The 23,620-nt window shown below is 48.8% G+C and overlaps 1 pseudogene; it reads right to left on the reverse strand.

Annotated features, from left to right (window-relative positions):
* Positions 1-9,387: 9,387 nt before the first annotated feature.
* Positions 9,388-23,620, reverse strand: part of LOC103349918 (N-acetylglucosamine-6-sulfatase-like) — a 38,288-nt pseudogene continuing 24,055 nt past the window's right edge.

Raw genomic sequence — 23,620 nt, forward strand, 5'->3', positions numbered from 1 at the left:
GAGAAAGCTCCATGAGAAGTGTGTGTGTGGGTTGGGGGGGGGGGCGGTCATCTGGGAATTATCACGCTGTGGGTCAGGTATGGAGCTAGTGAGCAAAGCTGAGAGACTGCATTCAGCATTACTTTGTGCTGTAGACCTGTACCACCTAAAACCCCACCCCCTTCCATGCTGATCCATCAGGGCTGCAGGCTGGGCACAGCCACCTCCCCATCATGCATCACTTCGGTTCATGCAAGAGACGTCATGATGACCACGTACATGCCGAGGCTCCACGTGGAGACACCATGACACCTTCCTAGAGATCGCCACCCGTATGGAAGCCCCGCCCAAACTCCACTCCATTTGTATATTCATGAGTGCAACAGCCCTCTACCCGATAAAGGGAAAACCCAAACTTGGGTAAGGAACGCAGCCACTCTCCTCGTGGAGAGAGGTTATCTACATCTACGTCTGAATGTGTACTAACCTTTAAATATCCTGCTTTCCTTCCTGCACTCTATCTGTGTCTCTGCTTTGAATTCTCACTCCAGGACAGGAACTTGGAGCAAACCCAAGAACTTGGAGCAAACTCTGCCCCCACTCCCCCAACAATCAGACATCACTAAGGGACACATGCGCAGAGCCCCCATGGTATAGGAGGTTTGGAGCTATGCACAGGTATGTACACACCTGAATGTGCACACACACAGCACTGCCCTCCTCACCCCCACTTCTTAACAGCTGGAAGGTAGATCGGACCAGGAGCAAACCCTGATACCAGTCCCTGCTTTTCCACTGATCCGCGGCAGGCTTTGGGGAAGTCACTTCATCTTTCCAGACCCCGGGGAGTTGGACTAGACAAGACCCACACTCCCACAACCCGAGCCGCGCCCATTTCAACAGCCCGGGGTCTATGGCTCAGCAGTAGAGCAGGGCCTTTCTGACCAGTCTCTCTCTTCATGATTTTGAGGGTGTTTGAGCTGGTCTCTGTGGGGCGAGAGCAATTACAAGAGCTTATACTAGGGATCTTCAAAAAGTTCTTGGGAAATGCCTATTAGGAAAAAAACAATGCATGGATTTCAACCATTTTTGCACCAGACTAAACTTATCTTTTAATTTTATTTTCCACCAACTTCTTGAAGTTCTCGCACAGCACTGAGACCAAGATGATGACTCACTTCGGGGGTCTCTCTGTCTCTCTTAAGAATCTAAGTGGGAGAGGACTGAAGACCAGAATGGAGTTGATTTTCTTAGGCAAGTTACCAGGAAAAAGAATTTCCCTCCTACCATGTGGATCGCTGTGAAAGAGCTATTATCCCACTCTGGGGATTTAAAGTGCCATCACATACGCTGAGTAAGAACAGATCCTGCCTTCTCATCTCCCCTGAAGAACTGTAATTCATTTTAGTGCCCAATGAAATTGCACAGGTCCCCATTCCTCCTGTCATAAAAAACTCATTTTTAAAAATCAAATTGTTTTTATCCTTGAACTCTTCCAATACTGATTCCTATGAACCCACCTATGAGTAGCTCCTAATTTATTATTAACCTATTCATGGATGTAATAAAAAATACTGAACAATGAAGCTATTAAAATAAGAAGTCTTTCAGTAAAATCCCGCAGGGAATGGAGGACTGAAGAAGTTGATCTGACAGTAAGTCTGCTGCCACAGTTTCAGGCTAACAGGTTTGGCAACAACATTTTGTTAGCAGCAGTTAATCAGTGAATCCCATTACTTAATAAGGTTATCACTTTTAGCAAAAGCTGCAAATTACCATTCCTTTCTCTCTGGGCTGAAGATAACATCCTTAAAATTTTGCATCTACAAGTAGTATCTTGCCAGCAGAAACCAGGGAACAGAAGCACACAGAAAATGCCGTTGGTGTGCCATTCAGGCTGAGTTTGTAACCCCCAAATGTGAGAGTCGCATTAGCCTGCCCTCAGCCTGGTCCCCTATGGCTTGGTGCTGGATTGGAAAGGGTACCCTTCTGGTAGAAAAATTGCCTTTTCATCACCAGCTTCAGGAGACCCCTCTTCTGTCCACCAAGGAGAAATTCAGAGGCTTGTAAAAGGCTGACTTCAGTCACCACCAACCAACCCCAGGTCCCTGTGCTCATCAGCTTGGAGGATGCCTCATCAGACCGTTTTCGCCAAGAGCCTATACACAGTCACCCATCCTGTTCCTTTGCAGGGCCTATCAGAGGACTCTGGTGCTAAGCGGTCTCGATGGTGCCACTGTCCCACGTGGTGTAACCACGTGGAGGAAAGCGTGGACAGGAAACGCTGCAGGAGCCCCTTGTGTTGGGGGTGGGGGAAGCTACTCCCTCGGTGAAGAACACAGGACAGGGGGTGCTCGGGAGAAGAGCCACGGCGCCTTTGCAGGCGGGCACCCCCGGCAAGGGGACTGGGCCTCGCGCCCATCTCCATCGTCTTCCCAGTTCAGCTGTCGCTGGGTTCCAGTTTTCTTCTAAAAACTTGCAGAGGGGACGGGTCTGAGGTTGCGTCCCGCTGGGCGTACACACGGAGTCCACACCTCCCTCCGGGGCCGACCCCATTTCCCTCGCACGCCCCCACCCTCCACGCTTCCTGCAGCCCCTGGCCCCTCTTCTCTCAGCGGCCCGCAGCTCCTGGCGGGAGGGGCCTGTGTTTTCTGGCTGAACCACTCTCTGTCCACTCCCAGGGGAACTCGGCATCCGACCTCGCCTCGGCCCTCCGAGCACGTTTCTTGGCGTTTTTGGAGTCCTCGTGCCTGCCTCCCCACCCGCACCCCGGTGAGAACAGCACAGCTTCCCACGTACATTTTCCACCAGAAAGCTCACCGCCAGGGGCCTTGGTGACTTGTGAAAATTCCTTCCAAACCCGTCTCCGGGAAGCTGGAAGGCGGCTGAAAGATTTCTTCATTAAAAGGAGACCCGTTCCCAGTCAAAGTTCGGGAAACAACCCCTGTGCGCTTCGTGCTGTCTGCATCGTGCTAAGACGCCGGGCCCCAGGGACAGGGAGGTCCAGACCCGGCCTACGACGCACAGCGCGGCTCAGCAGGGAGGTGGGCGTGGGGCGCCCCGCGCTGCAGCCTCGGATTCCCGCCCTGCGCACACTGCGCCTGGTGACCCGCCCTTCCCCGAGGGCGCCGACGATTTCTGAGAGGAAAAGCCCGTGGAGGCTCTGGATGGACTTCTAAGGCGTTAGGCTCCTGATGTTTGACTCTGCCGTTGGGCAGTGTGCCCTAAGGAGGCACAGACAGGCGGACGGAGAGAGCGGGGCCTGCCGCAAAGGCCCGGGGCAGGGCCTCAGGAGACTCCGGGCCGGGCACCACGGCCCCCTCAAGACCTCTGGCACCTGAAGAGAAAGGTGGACGCAGGGCACCCCGAGCAAACTGGGCCCACGGAAGGAGCCTCTGCCTGCTCTGAGAGGGCCTGATTCTCCTTTGCGTGGCTCTGAGGGCAAAGAGGGGAAACCCAGCCCCGCTGTGTTTGGGTCCTGAAAGGAGCGGCCTAGGCAGTGGGCCGCCATCCCAGCACTTCAGGCCTGGTGACCCGCTGAGGACAGTGCAACAGGCCACTTGGCCTCAGCTTCTCCACTCGGCCCAACAAAGTCCCTGAGTTCAAAGTTCACCTGGCTTGGTTTCCTGTGAGAGGCACACTCCAGAGAGCAAGAAGCCGATCTGCACTTTTCTCCCTGTGTTCTGACAGGTCACAGGCCAGGGAAGGCGGGGCCTGGGCTCCTACGTATACCCCCTTCACTTGGAGCTGCTTGTGTCTGTCTCATTCGATTGTGTTGGAAGAAAAATTACCTTGAAAGCCGCTGGTTTCACGGAGCCTTTTCAGATGTATAGTTCTGTCTTTCCAATAATCTTCTGTCTCCTGCAAGGAGTACCCCGGTTTTGAGCAGTCATTATCATCATCATTGTCACCTTCATTACTGGTTAAATTTGGATTATGATTTAGAGAGTCCAGGCAAAGTGAGTATAGAATGATCCAGAAGCTCCTGCACCACTCAGAGTGGGCCCACCTCAGGGTGTGCATAATTCCGGCCTCTCTCTATTCCCCAGCAGCAGGAAGGGTCTTCAGGCAGACCTAAGCTCCATGACAGCCCTCTGAGGAACCTCAAAAAATCTGTTTCTTATTTATCACCTCTACAAAAGATCATAAGATTCCCTGAGGTGAGTGGCCCAGCAGCAGCCCAGGTGCCAGATTGGGTTTCCTCTGTTCTCCGTGGAAGGCCTGGTGACCTTGTCTGTCCCCCACAAAGAAGTGGCTTCTCTCTGAACAATCAGATGTAGGAAGGGCAGCCAATGTAGAAGGAAAAGAATAGTGAGTCCTGCTATTGGTATTCCAGCAAATTCAATATATGTATAACAGTGAGGAGCTCCCAGTCACTACAAAGCTGGCCCTACCACAGAGAATCCTGGAAGAAGGGACTTTGCAGCCTGGGGACCAGTGTTGAGGTCCCGTCCTTGCCTCTTCCAAGCACCATGACTGTGAGCAAGTGACAGCCTCTCTTTGGTTCTGCTTGTTCACCCAAAACATGACCATCACCATGAATAGTGGCTTGGATAGTGAGGATGAAGGAAGATAATAAACAGAATCCCTCACCTGTCTCCTCTTTTCTGCAACTCTCAGCCACAGAGGGATCACCAGCTCCAGAGGGCTGGGCCAGTGAGATGACCAGCACTCTCTCTGTCCTGTGATTAGGGAGTAGACAAGTTCCCAGAAAGGACGGGAGAAGATATCAGGAGGGGGCTAAGCAGGGCTTCCCTTTCTGGATGAAGATTCAGGCCATTTCCCCCTCTTGGATGGGTCCTTACTTGGTTACCCAGCTAACCTCCAGCCCAGATTCACCCACCCTGAAGGAAGCAGGATAGGGTAGGCCACACTGCAGCCAATTGCATGTAGAACTAGATAGGACAAAGAAAGAAAAGTGATCTAGTCTCATGAAGTGGGGACATAGAGTATGCATTTAGAGTTGAACACAGCCCTCAGGACCTGGAGTCACTATGATACTGTGACCAAAATTATATTATTCTTTTGTAATCCACTTGCTATGTCCTGTCTCATGCATAGGATCTTGCAGTAATCTGTGTAGTTATGAATATAGCAGGAAGGGCAAACACAAGAATTGGGTATCAGATTACTAGGATTTGATTCCTGACCCTGCCATTTCCTAGCTGTGAGTCTCTGGCAGCTTACTCCATGTCATTTTATCCTCATCTGTAAAATGGGGGTGTTAGTAGTACACCTGTCACAAAGGATTGTCACAAAGGACATTTAATGAGGTCATGTGTGCCCCATACCTGTCATATTGTAAGACTTGTATTAGGATAAGTAATGCAAGCCACTGGAACAACAACCCAAAATACCAGGGGCTTACCAAGGCTTTTGTCTCATTCTGCCACAGCCCAATATGGGACCCAGCCTCTTTCCATCTTGTGATGTCACTCTCCTCGCCATGTGTCCTCTGCAGTTGCCACAGAAGGAAAGAGCGACAAAAGGGATTGCGTGGCAGGGGGAGGGGGTGGATTTTGTCAGGCCTGAAACCTGTGTCTATTGCTTAGCCTGCATTGACCCAAACCCAATCTAATTGCAAGGAAAGCTGAAAAATATAATTGTCTTTGGGTATGCAGGCAGAAATAAAAGGGGTTGGTGAGCAACTAGCTATCTCTTCCACTGCACACACTACGTTTGTGCTAATAATGATGCTCCTATGATTATTATTTACAGAGATGACAAGGAGGGCACGGTCAAACACAACTTCAAACGAGGAGACTCAAGGTTAAACAGAAGACACATTGTTCATATTCTCCACTCTGTTCACTTTTTGATGTTGTTTTTGTTTTAAAGATTTTTTATTTATTTATTTGAGAGGTAGAGTTATAGACAGTGAGAGGGAGAGACAGAGAGAAAGGTCTTCCGTCCACTGGTTTACTCCCCAAATGGCCGCAACAGCCAGACTTGTGCCGATCCGAAGCCAGGAGTCAGGAGCCTCCTCCCAGTCTCCCACATGGGTGCAGGGGCCCAAGGACTTGTGGGACATCTTCCACCACTTTCCCAGGCCATAGCAGAGAGCTGGATGGGAAATGGAGCAGCCAGGACTAGAACCAGCGCCCATATGGGATGCCGGCGCTTCAGGCAGAGGATTAACCTACTGCGCCACAGCGCTTGCCCCTCTATTCACTTTTTGCCTGACCAGCCATACTGGAAACATTTGAACCATCTGCTTTGAGCCTTACCTCCTTTAGAATTCCTACTCACCTTGTAGGAGAGGAGCTCCTGGCCATACAGCTTCTGGGGCTGTATAAAATACAAGTGACAACAGAACAAAGAGGAAACCTGGAGACTATGTGACTAAAGATAATCAACTCAAATCAATAACCATTGTATTCACTGATGACCCATTCAATGATCATCAGCGGATATGGGGGAGTTACCTAGGATCCCCATGACATTGAGATGGTTAGAAGTCCCTTTGGTGTCCTTTCTCCAGTATGATGTCAATATTGGATTCCCAAAAGACTTCCAGCAGGTTTGTTTGCCTTGGATATTTACAGAAAAATCCATTCAGATGCTGAAGATGTAACCAGACCTCTGTTCCAGGCAAGTACTGACTCTTAAGGACCATTCCTCAGGGTATGTGGACACTTTTATTTATTTTATTTATATGGCATGGGGGATGCACACAGCATGGAGTGGATCATTGCAGCTACTTTTACAAGCAATCTGCTATGGACATTGTTGCTTTATGCCTATAAGCAGGCCCCTAGTCTACTTACAGAGGTGGCAACAGCAGCCACTTGGCTACAAAATAGTGAGACTAGCACAAGTGGTGCTTAGAGTTATGCCAGCTGAAAAGCAAGGAGAAGGTGTGGATCTTGGTGGTCCTAACCTAAGTACACTGCAGCGTGTACAACTATTTTAGAGAGCAGTATAGAGATATCTAATAAAGATGGAGATGTGCTTATGCTACAACTCCCTTCCACCTCTAGAAATTCTCATAGGTGTTTAAAAGAGGAGGACAAATATATTGACATAATATTGTTTGAAGTAGAAAAACTTTGGAACAACCTAAAAGTCTATCAACACCAGGGATGGACAGATGAACAACTGAATACTGGTATACTCATTCAGTGGAATAACATGCGGTAGTTAAAAAGTGATACAGATGTATTGACATAAATAAATGTCAGAAATGCAGTGGTGAGTTCAGAAAAGAAAATCAAAGAAGGAGAGATAGTAATATGAATGACCTTCAAAAGAGTTCATGGAGATGCATATTATGAAAAAACTGCATAGTTTCAATTTTTTCACACCAAAATAAGCATTTTAATTACATTTTTCCTTAAACTTTTTGAGGTACCTTGTGTAAATTGTTTAGCTGTTTTTAAAAGATTTGTTTATTTATTTGAAAGGTAAAGTTATATATATAGAGAAAGAGATCTTCCATCTGCTAGTTCACTCCCTAAATGGCTGCAACTGCTGGGGCTGGGCCAGGCAAAATAAGAGACAGCTTCATCTGGGTTTCCCACATGGGTGGCTGGAGTCTTAGGCCATCTTCTGCTGCTTTTCCAGGTACATTAGCAGGTAACTGGATTAGAAGTGGAGCAGACAGAACTTAAACTTGTGCTCATATGGGATGCCAATGTTGCAGGAGGTAGCTTAATCTGCTGCATCAAAATGCCGGTGCCAATTGTTTAGATCTTGAAGAACATTAAAAAAATGAAAGCTCATTTTGTTTTAAGATGCACGCATGTGTACAAGACACAGAAAACACACATGGCAAAGTGTGATGGTTAACCATGTGTCAACTTGACTGGGCCACAGGATGCCCAGATTGAACATAAGCTCAGTGTGTGACTGTGAGGGTGTTTCTGGGTGAGATTAGCATTTGAATTTGTGGGCTCAATACAGTAAACTGCCCTTGCCAGTGTGCATGGGCATCATCCTGTCCAATGAGGGCCTGGATGGAACCAGAGGTGGGGAAGGACGGTTTGTCCCCTTTTGCTTTCTTACCACATATATTCATATTTCTGTATCCATCTCCTATTGATTCTGTTCTTTTAGAGAACCCTCACACAGAAAAACACTCTCTGTAGAGAAGTTGTTTCCAGGACAAGGAAAAGGGATCATAGAGGAGTACAATTTTGCGATAGGGGCTGGTGCTGTGGCATAGCAGGTAAAGCCTCCGCCTGCAGGTCTGGCATCCCATATGGGCACCAGTTCAAGTCCTAGCTGCTCCACTTCCAATCCAACTCTCTACTATGGCCTGGGAATGCAGTGGGGGATGGCCCAAGTCCTTGGGCCCCTGTACATGCATGAGAAACCCAAAAGAAGCTCCTGGTTCCTGGCTTTGGATCAGCGCAGCTCCAGCCATTGCAGCCAATTGGGGAGTGAACCAGCTGGTGGAAGACCTTTCTCTCTCTCTCTCTCTCTCTCTCTCTCTCTCTCTCTTTCTCTCTTAGCCTCTCTGTAACTCTTCCTTTCAAATAAAATAAATAAATCTTTAGGAAAAAAACATTTATCATGCATCAATTTAGACACTTAACAAGCCTAAGTTCTGGTATAACGGGTTAAGCACCTGCAATGCCAGAATCCCACATGGGTGCCAGTTCAAGTCTCAGCTGCTCCACTTCCAACCCAGCTCCCTGCTAATATGCCTGGGAAGGCAGCAGAAGGTGATCCAAGTCCTTGGGCTTCTGCACCCATGTGGGAGACCAGGATGAAGCTCCTGGCTCCTGGCTTCAGCCTGGCCCAGCCCCTGCAGTTGCAACCATTTGGGGAGTGAACCAGTGGATGAAAGATACATATCTTTCTCTTTCTCCCTGTAACTCTGCCTTTCAAATAAATAATTTTTTAAAAATTTACTGGGTAGGCAGATAAACAGGGAGAGAGAACTCCCAACAGCTGGTTCAGTCCCCAGGTGCTCTCAGTAGGTGGAACAGACTGAAGCCGGAAGCCAGGAACTCACTCCAGGTCTTCCATGTGAGTGGCAGGAATGCAAATATTTGAATCATCTCCTGCTACCTCCCAGAATCTGCATCAGCAGGAAGCTGGAGTCAGGAGCTAGTGTTAGGACTTGAACCCAGGCACTGTGATTTGAGTCCTTTTTTAAAAAAGATTTATTTATTTATTTGAAAGGCAGAGTTACAGAGAAAGGGAAAGACAGAGAGAGAGAGAGATCTTCCATCATCTGGCTCACTCCCCAAATGGCGACAATGATCCGAGCTGAGCTGGGCCAAAGCTAGGAGCCAGGAGGTTTATCCCAGTATCCCATGTGGATGCCGGAGCCCTAGTATTTGGGCCATCTTCTGCTGCTTCCCCAGGCATGGTCTTGAAGACTAGTTACAGATGCCTACTACAATCGCTTCATCAGAAAGAAGTGTGCAGGGATCCAACTGCAGAGGCTGGGCATGGTCGCTACAGAGGATGTTTTGAAAACCTTTGAGTCCTGATGCTGCCATAATGGCTGAACATGAGATGAGGGTCAAACCTGTATCCAGGTGTGTGCAAGGTTGAATCAGCACAAGACCATAAGCGGTAGTTCATTTTTGCTGAAAGCTCTGGGTCTACGCTTTTAGCAATGTTAGTGATCTGATCGATCTGCGGTCAGATTATAGGCTTCAACAAATACCCCCTGGTCATCAATCTTGCAGTAATGAAGATTCCACACCACTGGCATGGTCCTCACACAGGTGTAGGTGTTGTTGTAGTCATCTTCACACACACAGAACTGAAAATACTGAGATACCCCAGGTCTCAGGGAGGCACATGTTGGGTAGGTGACGTTGTGGCCTTCTCCTTGAAATTCCACCAGGACCTCTGTTTGCCAGGTCAAATTGCTGGCCCCCATCAAAATGAGCAATAAGTACATTCCATCCATCTGTGTCTTATTCAAGCTATAGCCAGCCATGTCCAAAATAAGAGGACCCAAGTCAATCTTGCTTATCTGATGTGGTTTGATCCCAGGCCCTCAAACCAACAGTGGAACTTGGATATCAAACTCATACAGCTGTCTTTTGCCTGTTGGCACTGAAAACTGTCCTGTGTGATAGCCATTGAGATATAAAAGATGTAGGTGCTGGTGAGCTCCCCGGTGAACTCCGATATCTTTCCCTCCCTCCCTCCCTCCCTCCCTCTGTCCCTCCCCCCCTCAGTTTTGTTTTGCTTTGTTTTTTATAGGACCAGTGACTAATGTACTAGCTTGTTTGCTTTTCACACTTAGACCCTTTCCAGCTCAAGATCTCCGAAGCAAGAAAAGGAGATTCGTCAACTCTGTTAACACAATTTAGTCTCTCAATAGCACTTTAACTGCACTAACTTGAGTGTCCTGTCCACCATTTGGATCAACTGTTCAGACCAGGAAATGACCTACATGTTCATAACCTTCCCTGTGATCATTAAAACATATTCCTTGTCTCTTAAGAATAATTCCTTGTATTTTAGCGGCAAAAGAAGAGTCAGTGATGGGCAAATTATAAGTAAATGTCACTCATAAACATATACACAACTATCCTAAACAAACCATTAGCAAACAGAATGCAGTGAAGCACTGAATTGCTGATATTTGACCATTTTTGACTGACAAAAATCCAGCAATCTTTGTTTACTTCAATCTAACAGAAAATTCTGTAACCAAGTTGGATTTGATTCTGAGATATAGAGTTTATTATTTCATATTATCACCTTAATAGATGGTTGAGTTAAAGTATACAACTTAGTAATTCAAAATTAATTTTTTAAAAAATCTATTCATTTATTTGAAAGGCAGAGTTACAGAGAGGGAGAGGCAGAGAGAGAAAGAGAGATAGAGAGGTCTTCCATCTGCTGGTTCACTTCCCAAATGGCCACAATGGCTGGAGATGTGCAAATCCGAAGCCAGGATCTTCTTTCAGGTCTCCTATGTGGATGCAGGGGCCATCTTCTATTGCTTTCCCAGGCTATTGCAGAGAGCTGGATCAGAAATGGAGCAGCCGGGACTAGAACCGGTGCCCATGTGGGATTCTGACACTACAGGCAGCGGCTTTACTTACTGAGCCATAGTGCTGGCTCCTCGAGATTAATCTTTTAACCAGATAAAGGATAGCTACCAAAACCCATCAAACTTAATGATGGAGCACTGAAACTTCATTTTATAAGTAAATGGATGGTGGGTGGCAGAAGCTAGGTTTCTCACTGATAGAGGGGGAAATTATAGATAATAAAGGGGAAATTTAGAAAGAACTCTGTGGTACTGTGTTACAACCAGAGACATCAGTATGAAGTCACATGGAACTTAACAAAGTTGCAGATGGATAGGTAACAAACATAATTATAGATACATGTGTGCAGATATACATAAATATTTTTCACTCCATCTCTGATAGGCTTAAGAAGCTGTGACATCCCAGTTGTAATGAGCACACATATCACTCAGATCTTGGTGTCTAAATTCCATTCTCCAGTAAAAGGAACCAGGGCTGCTTGGAGGAAGGGCTAATTCTAAGGCTCAGGCAGAGAAGATACAAGACGGGTCTGGAGCACGTGATCTTACTCGAAAGTAAGAAAGTGCCGAAATTCATAAACAAAAAGAAGGACAGGAGCACATCAAAGGAACACAAGAGCCAATCTGGAAATCTCCAATGGCCAAGCTAGAACAATTTGATCAAATTATAATAATAAGAAGAAGAATAAACATAGTGCAACCCAAAATATTTTTAAAAGTGTACAAGTCCATACTTATATAAATGCATGAATAAACAAAAAGTCATGGCCACGAAAAATAAAGAGAGAGTCAGAAGCTATCATAAAAAAACTATCATAGACCAGAGGGGAGCCGTTATAAGACAGAATGTGGTGTCCTAGACTGGATCCTGGGACAGAAAAGAAATACTCACTAGCTTTGACATGGGTACTGTGTTACATAAGATGTTCACAAGAGGGAAATGGAGTGAGGAATATATGGGAGCCCTGTGTACTCTCTTCACAACTATTTTGAATAAATCTAAAATTATTCCAAAATAAAACATTTATTGCAAAACAATTTCCATTAAAGTCAGATGTCCTCAAGATCATCAGCACTGTAAGAAAACAAAAATAAATGAGATGTATCAGGATCAAAATGGAAAAGTTAAAATGAGTATTATTATGATATGATATTGTGATTTTTACACAGAAAATCCAAAACAACAGGTAAACTACTAGAACTAAACAGGCTCTGGTCAATTGCTGTGGACATACACATACATGCACATGCACACACACATACGCATAATTGCCTATATATCAGTAATAAACAATTAAAAATATAGGTATTCTTCATAATCCCATTACAATAGTAATGAAAAGCTATAGTTTATTTAGTGGTGAATCTAACATAAAATGTCCAGGGTCTTCTATAAGAAAACTTAACATGTTTTATATAAAAGAGGAATCAAATAAATGGAAAGATACACTATGTTCATGGATGAAAAAAAACTCTTTGTCACTTTTCACAAATTAATATATAACTTAGTAAAATTGCAGTGAAAATCCCCTCAGAGTTTTTCTTGGCTTGTTTTCAGGGTAGCTAATTTCCATTAAGGGAAGGATCACAGGAGACGCAAAATGACCAGTAATGACAGCCTCATCCATTCTCTACCATCTTCTAAGTGTGATAGGGCCTGAGCGCTGGTCCCATTCTCCCCTAAGGTCAGGAGCAGGTTGCGCCGATGGGTAGGAGGAATTTGGACATTAGCTGTGTTCTGTGTTTTTAACAAGCAGCAGTGGAGAAAATTAGTTCCTGCTATTGCTATTGCTCAGGAACCAAACCTTCTTCTGCTCTAGGGTCTGGCCAGCCAGGACATAATAAATAACCCCACCAGTGGAAAAAACGCTTTCATTCAATTCCGTGAGTTTATAAATCAGCGTGTTACTCAGTTGTCCCCTGACTTCATCTCATATTTTTCTCCATCACTCCACCATTGGGGATAGTGTGCTGCAGGAAAAACTTCCATTCTGCAATGTGCATTTCATCTTCTTCCAGTATGGAAAAGCAGGCTCAGTGAAGAAGGAGGAGGACGCCTCCCCTGCCAGCGCCGCTTGGAAACAAGCCACGGAAAGGCATCCAGGAAGAATCGAGTTGGAAGATGACTCTATCAAGCTGGATCAGAAGTTTGAGGCTAGCAGCACACCCTGGAGACTCCACACAACCCACTGGGGAGGAGCCAGCCACTTCTGCCCGCTGCAGGGTCTGGGCCTATCGCCTGAAGCAAGCTTCGGGACACAGCTCTGGTCAGAAGGTGAACTGGTGGCCACCCACGTACAGATAGCGCCTCATAAGGGGCGAGTCCCTGTGTATCACTAGACCCACAGAGCAACCCTGTGACTTGCCATTTGCAAAATGGGGCATATGCTTTGGGGGAGCCAGCCCTGCAATAGCCAAAACTCCCACCTAGAATTTCAAAGGGCCAGTGTCCTGACTTGTTGTTGTTGTTGTTGCTGTTGTTTTAAGATTTATTTATTTATTTATTTGAAAGGTAGTCAGGGCCGGCGCCGTGGCTCACTTGGTTGATCCTCCGCCTGTGGCGCCGGCATGCCATATGGGCGCTGGTTCTAGTCCTGGTTGCTCCTCTTCAAGTCCAGCTCTCTGCTGTGGCCTGGGAGGGCAGTGGAGGATGGCCCAAGTGCTTGGGTCCCTGCACCCGCATGGGAGACCAGGAGAAACACCTGGCTCCTGGCTTTGGATCAGAGCTGAACACCAGCCGCAGCGGCCATTGGGGGGTGAACCAACAGAAGGAAGACCTTTCTCTCTGTCTAACTCTATCTGTCAAATACAGAGAGGCAGAGGCAGAGAGAGAGAAGTCTTCATCTGCTGGTTCACTCCCCAGGTGGCCGCAATGGCAGGAGCTGCACCGATCCAAAGCTAGGAGCCAGGAGCTTCTTCCAGGTCTCCCACACAGGTTCAGGGGCCCAAGGACTTGGGTCATCTTCTACTGCTTTCCCACGCCATAGCAGAGAGCTGGATTGGAAGTGGAGCAGCCGGGGATTGAACCAGTGTCCATATGGGATGCTGGCACTGCAGGAGGAGGCTTTACCCGTTATGCTACAGTGCCAGCCCCACAGTGTCCTGACTTCTACCTCAACACCCTGCCCACCCCCACCCCCCAACACACACACACACACACACACACAGTTGCTTTCCGTGGCCCTGTCTCTACCCCTGACCTGCTCTGACCTTGTCAAGTTGCAGCTCAGGCTTAGCCAAGATGCCCTGCTGCAGCAGTTTTACTCATCAGAAGGAGAGAGAGGAATGGGGCAGGTACACGGGCAAGGCTGACAGAGGGTCCTTGGTGCCTCTACCAAGTCCAAGGTAGGAGTTTCTGCATGCCTGACATTCCTCCTGGGGCTTAGGCACCAGCTACCACCTGGCTGGCCCACTGCTGACATCTGGTGGCCGACAAAATTCCTGCCTACTTCCTATCGTAGAATCACAATCAGCGGGATGACTGAACAGTAGGAACCGGCTAGACTGCTCTCTGTGCTTCCGGGTTTCCCAGCGAGCCCCTCATCTGAACCCACAGTACCAGACATATGCTATGGGGCTGGTGTAACCTTTGCTGGGGGTCTGCAGACTTTCGTCAGGGTCCAGGCTGCCAAGCCATGGTGGCCGTCCCAGGGTCCTCTAGGTGGCACCTGCTGCCCAAGGCAGGAACCAGCAGGCACAGTGCTCACCAAACAGCTGACAAGATTTGTCCATAAAATAGGCCTGAGCCAGACACCTGCACATTGGGTCTACTTAGGGGCCGTGTCTCTGCTGCTACACAGTGTGAGTGTCAGGTGGCAGTCAGAGGACACCCTGCTGGAAACAGAGCTGGTGGTAGACAGCCTGTCGTGACAGCCATGGAGGAGAATAATGCCGCAAGACACAGCCATCACCAGGGGACTCTTGTGACATCAGTGAGAAAACACTTGGCACTCCAGGGAGAGCCTGCTCCCGGTAATAGGTAGAGCGCCTGATGTCCGTGTGCATGTCTGTGGAGAGTCCCGCCCCTCCCTGAAAATGTGGTGAGCAATGATTTCATTCGAGGTGTTTTCAGTCGTCCTAACAGTGGTCATCAGCACACCTGTGATTAGCTTGATTAGCTTCCCAAGAATCAAAGCACCCTGATCTCCCATTACCCCAAGTGGCCAAGGGTCCCGAAGCAACCACTTAACCTCTGGTCTTCTGTCTGCCCACCTACAAACTGAGAAGTTTGAGCAAATCTGTATTTTGTTAAGGTGTGCTTTGTGAGCAAAGGTGTGTGTGCATCAAAGACCACAGGTCTTATTAAAAGATGCAGATATGTGCCTTGTAATCCATTCTTCAAGTAGTTCCTGCATACGCACAAGGTGGAAAACTGTGAGACTAATTGACGTAGGGTCTCTGACCTATTCTTTTGAGACCTAGTGCACTGATGGAAGCAGATCTTGTACCTGGAAGAGCCCACGGGCGTGTTGAGAACACAGACAAGTGCACACAAAGGTATAGCAAAGCATGACAATGCTTGGGGAGAAGGGAGGGGAGGTGGGGAACGGAGGAGGTGATGCCGCAGTGAGTCTGGAAAGCTGGGTTCCCCTGGGGCCCAGTGCTGCCGAGGTAGGGCAGGAGGGACGCCGCAGAGGTCAGTGGCATGTGACTTGCTGGGACTGTTGGGACTGAAGCCCCACCCGCAGCAAGGCCAGCGCCTGTAAGAGGAGAGGGACACACTAAGGATTAGCCTGTGATTTTCAGTGGATCCAAAAATGGATCCAAAGCCCTGGTAATCTCATCCTCTCCTTCCAAAGACACACGACGAGGTCAGGTCCTCACACAGGGAGTGCCCAAGGGGTTCGGCACAGGTGCACCACAGCAGGCAGGTGGGAGGGGCATGGGGGTCATAGGTCATGTGGGTCATGGGTCAGCAAGCCTAGAATTTTGTGCCATCAAATTCGTTTCTTAATAAAAGATAATTAAAAATTAGTAGTCATTTTGTCTTTGTATTTCTCTTTTCCTGTCTCTTCTTTTTTCCTTTCAATTTCCTTGACTGTCTCAAACTTAAAACTGTTTATGTTTCTTTAGCAGCCAGAAAGACATACCCAAAGAGCGTCACTGGTTTCCTGCGGCATGGGCTCTCACCTTGTGCTCCAGGCTACCTTCTACCCCTCTGTATGAGTTTGGCCCAGGACTTCTGAGCCAAGTAACCACCCCCTGGTCTCTTCTGTCCAGAGACCTTGGCCACAAGCTGAGCAGAAGCAAGACCACAGTAGGCAGTGTCCTCTCCATCTCCTGTGCTCTGCTGGAGGGGCTGCCATGAGCTCACGAGAGCTGTGGCTAAATTTCCAGGCATCTTGTGAGCCACTGCTAAACGTAGACATTATTAAAAATGAAATTATATGCAGTTAAAATTCAATAAGTTATATTAAACCAATGGCAATAAATGTTAAAATGTATCATTTTTCAATTACTCTACTACATTGCATTATTATCTATGCTCTTGAGGTTATTTACATCTATTATATCTGAAAAGTGGAAATTTCATCTAATGGTGTGCACTGCCCACGTCTCAGTGACTCCGAGTGCAGCGGCATCGCCTTTGAGCCTGAGATCTATCACGCTGAGATTCACACCCTGGGCGCAAATTGGCAAGTGCTAGAAGTCAGGTTTTGATTGATCATTTTATTTATTTATTTATTTATTTGACAGGTAGAGTTACAGACAGTGAGAGAGACAGAGAGAAAGGTCTTCCTTCCGTTGGTTCATTCCCCAAATGGCCGACACAGCAGGCGTACTGCACCGATCTGAAGCCAGGAGCCAGGTGCTTCCTCCTGGTCTCCCATGTGGGTGCAGGGCCCAAGCACCTGGGCCATCCCCCATTGCCCTCCCGGGCCACAGCAGAGAGCTGGACTGGAAGAGGAGCAACCGGGACTAGAACTGGCGCCCATATGGGATGCTGGCACCGCAGGCAGAGGATTAACTAAGGGAGCCACGGCACCGGCCCTTGAGCGATCATTTTGTTGCTTGTCTAAAGTTGGGAAAGTGAGGGAACATGTTAGTCATGCAGATGAAGCCTAAAAGGATGTGTTCTATCTGTGGCTGTCACTCTGTCCCACAAAAGTTTGAGGAAACATTTTCCCAGTGTTTGAAAACTATTCATCTGATTTCGAGAAGCCACTCCTGTCACTGGTGAATGAGCAAAGATCCTACCCAGTCTTGTGGCTTCGCTTTATGTAATGCACTCACATCCGGGAAAATATCATTCAACATTTATGTCAGAGCTGAACTCATTCAGCAACTGCAACCAGATATGATTACAAGAATTCAGCCAAAATCAGCAAAAGCATTCACTGGGAAGCCATTGGTTCTACGAAGGCGCTCACAAAGGCTGTTATATATTGCATCATTGTTTGCAAATGGTGTGCTACACTTCCTTAATAACAGCAAAATTTCTAATCAACTTAAGTATGTGTTTAGACGCACGCAGTTTTTTTTCTTCTCCAGAGAGCCCTCAACATTGATCAGCACACGGTTCACCTCAGAGCTTCCTATCTGATGGATGGGTATGAGAAAGGCACAATGCCCAAGCTGCAGGCGTGCAAACTGGGTGATGGGAATGTGCCCACGTAAGGCTTTCCAAACCTACCCTGCCATGCACCGTGCCGTCTGTGAAGCCACTGGTGTGTCTGCAGTGCCGCTGCGTTGTTTCAGCAGGAATTGCATGCGATTCAGGTGGCGGGAGGGGAGGAGAGAATCCTATCTCTGCCAGATGACAAGAGAGAATTCTGCCTGTGGTTATGGGAGTGATCACCGAGACAAACTACTCGTCAAGCAAGCGCAAGCACCACCATCCCCACCTCCGCAGCCCCTCTTCCTGTTCCCAGAGAGCACCTGCGAGCTGAGGCCTCCCCACAGGAGCTGGGCAAGGCCCCACCCCATATGCTAATTAACACCTGGGAACCACTCCAGGGTCTCAACAATATGGGGCAGGAAATGGTTAAGCAGGGAGGGCCCTGAGCCTAGGCAGCTGTGGGCTGGGAAGGGACAGCCATTTAATTACACTATACAGGAAGTGGAGGCCTCCTCTCTCTGCCCATTGGGGAAATCCATTTTCAATTCTGACCTCAATGTGGAAGTTACTCTTCCGGCCAAAAGAAGTGGAGTACAACCTTCCCCACACCCACAGCACAGCAGAAGGAAAAGATAGAACACAGACCGAGCGGAACAGCGCCAATGGCCAGCAAAACTGGCCAGGGACAGAGCAGCAGCTTGATGGAGTTGCGGGTCACCCTTCCTTAGTGGCACAGGGATGAGACGACTCAACACACTCAGAGAAATGAGGAACTGTCACCTGGCATGGAATGGGATCAGCAGGAGATACAGGAGATCAGCAGAACCCAGGAGAGGAGTCCAGACTGACAAGGTCACAGTGCCCTATGGGTCCCATAGCAGACTGTCAAAGGTAGACCAGGAGGCCGCTGGATATTTTTATCATGGCATATATATATATATGTAAATATATATATGAAAGATTTATTTATTTACTTGAAAGTCACAGTTACACAGAGAGAAGGAGAGGCAGAGAGTGAGAGGGGTCCTGCATCTGCTGGTTCACTCCCCAGATGACCACAATGACCGGATCTGTGTAGAGCTGTGCCGATCCGAAGCCAGGAGCCTCCCCTGCCCTGTCTCCCATGCGGGCACAGGGGCTCAAGGACTTGGGCCATCCTCCACTGCTTTCTCAGGCCACAACAGAGAGCAGGATCGGAAGTGGAACAGCTGGGACCCAAACTGCCACCTGCATGGAATGCCAGCACTGGAGACAGTGGCCCAACCCACTATGCCACAGCACCAGCCCTTCATGGCATATATTTTTAAACTAATACATTATGTGTGTGTGTGTGTGTGTGTGTGCATGTAACCCTCGATTTTCATTTTTTTTAAGATTTATTTTATTTTATTTGAAAGGCAGAGTTACAGAGAAAGGGGAGGAGACAGAGAGATCTTCCTTTTCAAAGTTCACTCCTCAAATGGCCAATGGCCAGGGCTGGATAGGGCTGAAGCCAGGAGCCCAGAACTCCATCCAGATCTCTCACATGGGTGGCAGGGGCCCAAGCACCCTGGCCATCTTCTGCTGCCTTGCCAGGTGCGTTAGCAGGGAGCTGGATTGGATTAGGTGAGCAAGGACTCAACAGAGTGCATACGGGATGCTGGCCTCTCAGGTGGCAGCCAGACCTCCTGTACCACAATGCCAGCCCCGTTTTCCTATCTTGATAAAGTCCCAAAGTGAAATTGGAAATTGCTGCGCCTGGACAGCTGACCCGGAGATTAACCTCTAGGATGTGATGCTCCAGCTGAGACCCAGGTGAGAGCCTTGCCCCTTTCCACCTCGTGGCCATCAGGGGTCTTTCAGAGGCCTGTTCCCATCTAGCTGGGCATCAAGGTTTACAGGTTCACACACTCAGCAAGCCAAGGCCCAACCAGGAAGTCAGCAAGCACGGTGAGAGTTGACATCTGGAAGAAGGCTAAACAGGACCGGGGACCCCAGCGCTGAAGCACTGAGACGCTGGGCAGGGAACAGTCGGGTAACCCTGGCGCTGGAGGGACCAGGGGAAGGGGGCCATTTGCAGCTCCTGTGGGCTTTCCAGAGGGCACTGGAGAGGGGAGGAGAGAAGCTCCCATAGGAGATGCTGCCAAGGCAGAGAGGTCGGAAAAGAGATACCCTTTCCCCAGTCTCCCATGGGCAGGCCTCCCCAGGGCCAGGTGCTCCACCATCCAGAGCAGAGCAGAGAAAGGTAAGGGCTGGGTCTGTGGGCAAACAGGCCCTGAGCCTGCACACTTGCCATCATTTCATCCTGGAAAGAACTCCAAGAGTGGGAATTACAATCTCCCCATCACTGGTGGCGAGACCAAGCCCCCAACACTAAAGGCCAGCACAGCCAACAGCAGCAAATGCCAGGGCTGTGGCAGAAGCTCAGCACCTCCATCTGTCCACCCACACTGCCCGTGCTCTGTGTTTGGCTGTGTAGTGGGGTGGGGAGGGGGGATGTCTACTGAGACCGTGAGGCTCTTCCAAGCTGGTTCAGTAGTAGTTGTCCTTAACCTCCTGCTCGCTCCTGTGCCAGAAGCCACCATCAGGGTGCCACATGGTGCTCTGGCCACCGTGCACCAAGACTGCCAGCCAAGGAGGTGGACTTGGGCGAGGCCTTCCCCGAGCCTCCGTCGGAGGCCTCTGTGTGCCATTCGGAAGGGCAGAGCAATGGGCCAACCGGGCGGCAGTGCCAGCTCATTACCCAGCCCTCCTTCTGCTCCCCGGAACCGCAGCCCGGCCGGACGGGCCGACATCTGCGAGCCTCATGTCAGATGGCCTGGATACCCCTCGCAGTGGGGCTGGTATTTGGTTGATCCTTCAGGTTCCCATTTGGCTCATAAAACACAAACATCTGCTAGGGCTCTGCTTGACCTGTGGCCGACGTGGGCGAGCAGAGACGGAGGCCAGTGAGGAGGGAGGGAGGAGGAGCGGGCAGCCTTTGTGGTTCTGCATTAGATGCTGTGTGGTGGGGGCCGCGTTAGCAAGGAAGGGACGGGAAAAGAGGATGAAACTTGTACGGCGTTTCATTGGGAAGCCGGAGGTAGAATCCGCGGATGCTCTCCCTCCGTTGCCTCGCTTCCTCCAACTGTTCCTTTTTCTCACCAGTTGGCTATTATTTTCTAACGCATTTTGATAATTACTTTATCAACCAAGAAAGATAAACAAAAGCCTAAAAATACATCTGAGCGAATGAATTCCCAGAGCCAACCCATCTTCAGTACTGTGATTTTTTTTTTTTTTCACGGAGATGCTTAGGGAGCAATTTCAGGGCACAGTTGCTTCCTGACGGGTTCTGTAGAACAGAACCGACTTTCTTTGCCCTCCTGCCCCTCGTGGAGAGGCCCGGAAGAACTCGGCGAGTCTGCCCTTATTAGAATGGCTGTCTGCCTCTGATTTCTTATGAAATCACCAGATTATTGGGTCAAGAGTTGAGCGAGCACTTCACGAGCCACCTTTAAAAAAGAAAAAAAAAATGCGGGGAGTGTTTGTGAGAAAGAGTGGCAGTGACTCAGGGAAGACCGCTGGTGTTCCAGAAGCCAGCAGCTGTCCAGTTATGCCCCGGGAGCAACTGGACATAAACCCAGCCATCCGCCTCCTGCACATCTCACAGAGGGGCCCAACCCAGCCGGCAGGCAGTGGGCGCTGTCTGTGGGCACGGGCACCAGCCTCAGCTTCCGCCTTCCACCTAATTCTGTGGGGTTGGCATAGAAAAGCCACTGGGGCAGCACCGTCCTGGTGACCTGTGGGGAAACCACGTGTCCTCCCAGAGCCACCTCCAGTGCCCGTTTCCCAAGGTCCCGAGCACACCTGCCGGGGAGGGGGTGGGGGGTCTGTGTTTTGCTTCCTATGAAGATCAGCGCAGGACTGACATATGCGGTGGCTGTTCCCAACAAGCCACAGCAGGTACTGCGGGGATGTCAGACCTGAAGGAAACCGGCCAATTTATAGCTGCTCACGTAAAAGCCATCAGGAGACTCCTGAAACGATTCTCCATATGGCACCGGGATGCTTCCAAAAACTCTATGAGAAAGGGGCTTGGAAGGAATCTTTTCCTTTTGGAGACCAGGAGGGTAAAACCAGGCATCTGTGGCAGCCTGGAAAAGACCCTTTCAGATACCACCCCACCACCACCCCCAAAGCCTGCCCCGTGTCCCCAGGGGCGGCCCAGGCCGGCAGGGTCGGGGCCGGTGGGTGCCTCGGCTTCTCCACGAACTGCGCTCATGTTTTCTGGCAGACACGGGCTCTCCAGTTACATTGTGCGGAGGCTTCGGGACAAGGTTTGCCAAATGGAAAAACATTTGGAGGTTGGGAAAATATCGTGCACATAAATTACTGAAGGCGCAGAGAATCTAAAAGAGGGATGAAATCAGAAGCCAAGGAAAAGCCGGGATGGTGCCAAAGTAGAAATGGAGAGAGAGAGAGAGAGGAGAGAGACAGAGAGAGACAGAGACAGGGAAAGCGATGTAATGATTTCCCTTAATGACCTGCCTTCAGACCGAAAGGCGAGTTTCTAAGCTGCACTTGAGTCTCATAAAAGCCGAGTGCCCGAGTATGGGGAAACAGCCTTCAAATGCCTCCATCAGGCCCCCCGTTTTTCAACCTCACTGAGCACAGCTCTCCACGGACAGACGATGCTAAGTGCAAGAAACACAAAAGGCTCATTGTCTTTGACAGTGGCAAAGGCCAGTTGCGCACTTGTTAATTTCCTGATTTATGACACTGGAGAGATGGAAGTGAGAGAGGGGCTCCCAGCCCCCTCCCCCTCTCTCGCTCATCGTCCTCTCGCTCTCTCTTTTCTGGTGGTGGTGGTGGAAACTATTAAAACAGAGGCAGATCAGGAAGTTTGCGATAAAGAAAAGCCAGGCTCTCGCCCGACACCCAATCTCTCTCTTGGCTTAAGTAAACTTGCTCCTTCAAGGCCTGCCATCAACAGGGTCCGGCTCATGTTTCACCACTAAATCTGAGTCAACAATCTCTAATCTGGACACTGGGTTCGGAATCCAGGCTCAGGTTGCACTTGGAAGCTGACAGCAGGGACGAGAGCAGAGAAAAATACAGCCTTTGTTTCTGGTTTGATCGTCCCCTCCTTGCCCAGCTGTCATGTGTCGTTCCTGTCATCAACAAGATAAAAGTTTGCACCTCTCTGGGCCTGAGACGTCTCTCCTGCCGTTGATGTCGAGGCCAAGAAGCTCTGTAGCCCAGAATCCAAGGGCCAAGTTTGTGGAGAGCTTAGATTTGGAGTCCTTTTCATCTTTCTGACATGTGATACCGTGACATAGGCGGCCCTCGCAGGGTTGCTATGCAGATATACAATTTCTGAAAAGTTACACCCGGAAAACGAAAACCCTGGACTGGATCAGCATTTCACGTAGAACAGGGATAAAATGTGTAGCAGTTAGGCTAAAAGGCTAAAAAAAAAAGTGAATTAAAGTTTCATGAAAACAAACTTTTTTTTAAAAAGGATCAATATGTATAAAAGTATCTTATTGCATTCTGGGCCTTCGGTCGTCAGCCCTAATCCAGCTACTGTGTGTGTGGAGGAGGAGACGCTACGCCACATGGGGGAGATTGGCCAGAGAGGTCTCTATATCAGCTCAGGGTTGGGGCGGCGTGTGTGTGTCGGGGGGTGCCAGGTAGACTGAAGTTAAAAACGCGTCTGCTGTTTTATGAAACTCTTCTTTTTTCCAAATTGTTTTCATTATTTTTATTTTGTCATCAGCCTTCCTTTTTGTTTAAATAAACCTAGAAAGAAGAAAAAACAATACCACCTAGTCTCAAGTTTCCAGCTAAATGTGCTTCGGCATCCACCTTCCCTTTCTCTGCCAAGGTCAAGGTCGTGTCCTCCAGAGCACACTCACTCACAACCTAGCCTCTCCTAAAAATATTGTTTTTGAGTATTTCCAACACCAGAAATTATTTTACGTGGAACACTTAAATGGAATGTGATGGGTTTGCAGGAGACTTGGGAGAGGCAAAATAAAGAGATTTTCCTTGTGATCCCCATGGCCCAAGATCTTCTAGCTCAGATGCTGGTATGCTGTTCTGGTGCCCTTCTGGGGGCCGACCTCATTCATAAAGCTGGGGAGGTG

Source organism: Oryctolagus cuniculus, chromosome 5 (genome assembly GCF_964237555.1).
Source record: "Oryctolagus cuniculus chromosome 5, mOryCun1.1, whole genome shotgun sequence".
Classification (NCBI taxonomy): domain Eukaryota; kingdom Metazoa; phylum Chordata; class Mammalia; order Lagomorpha; family Leporidae; genus Oryctolagus; species Oryctolagus cuniculus.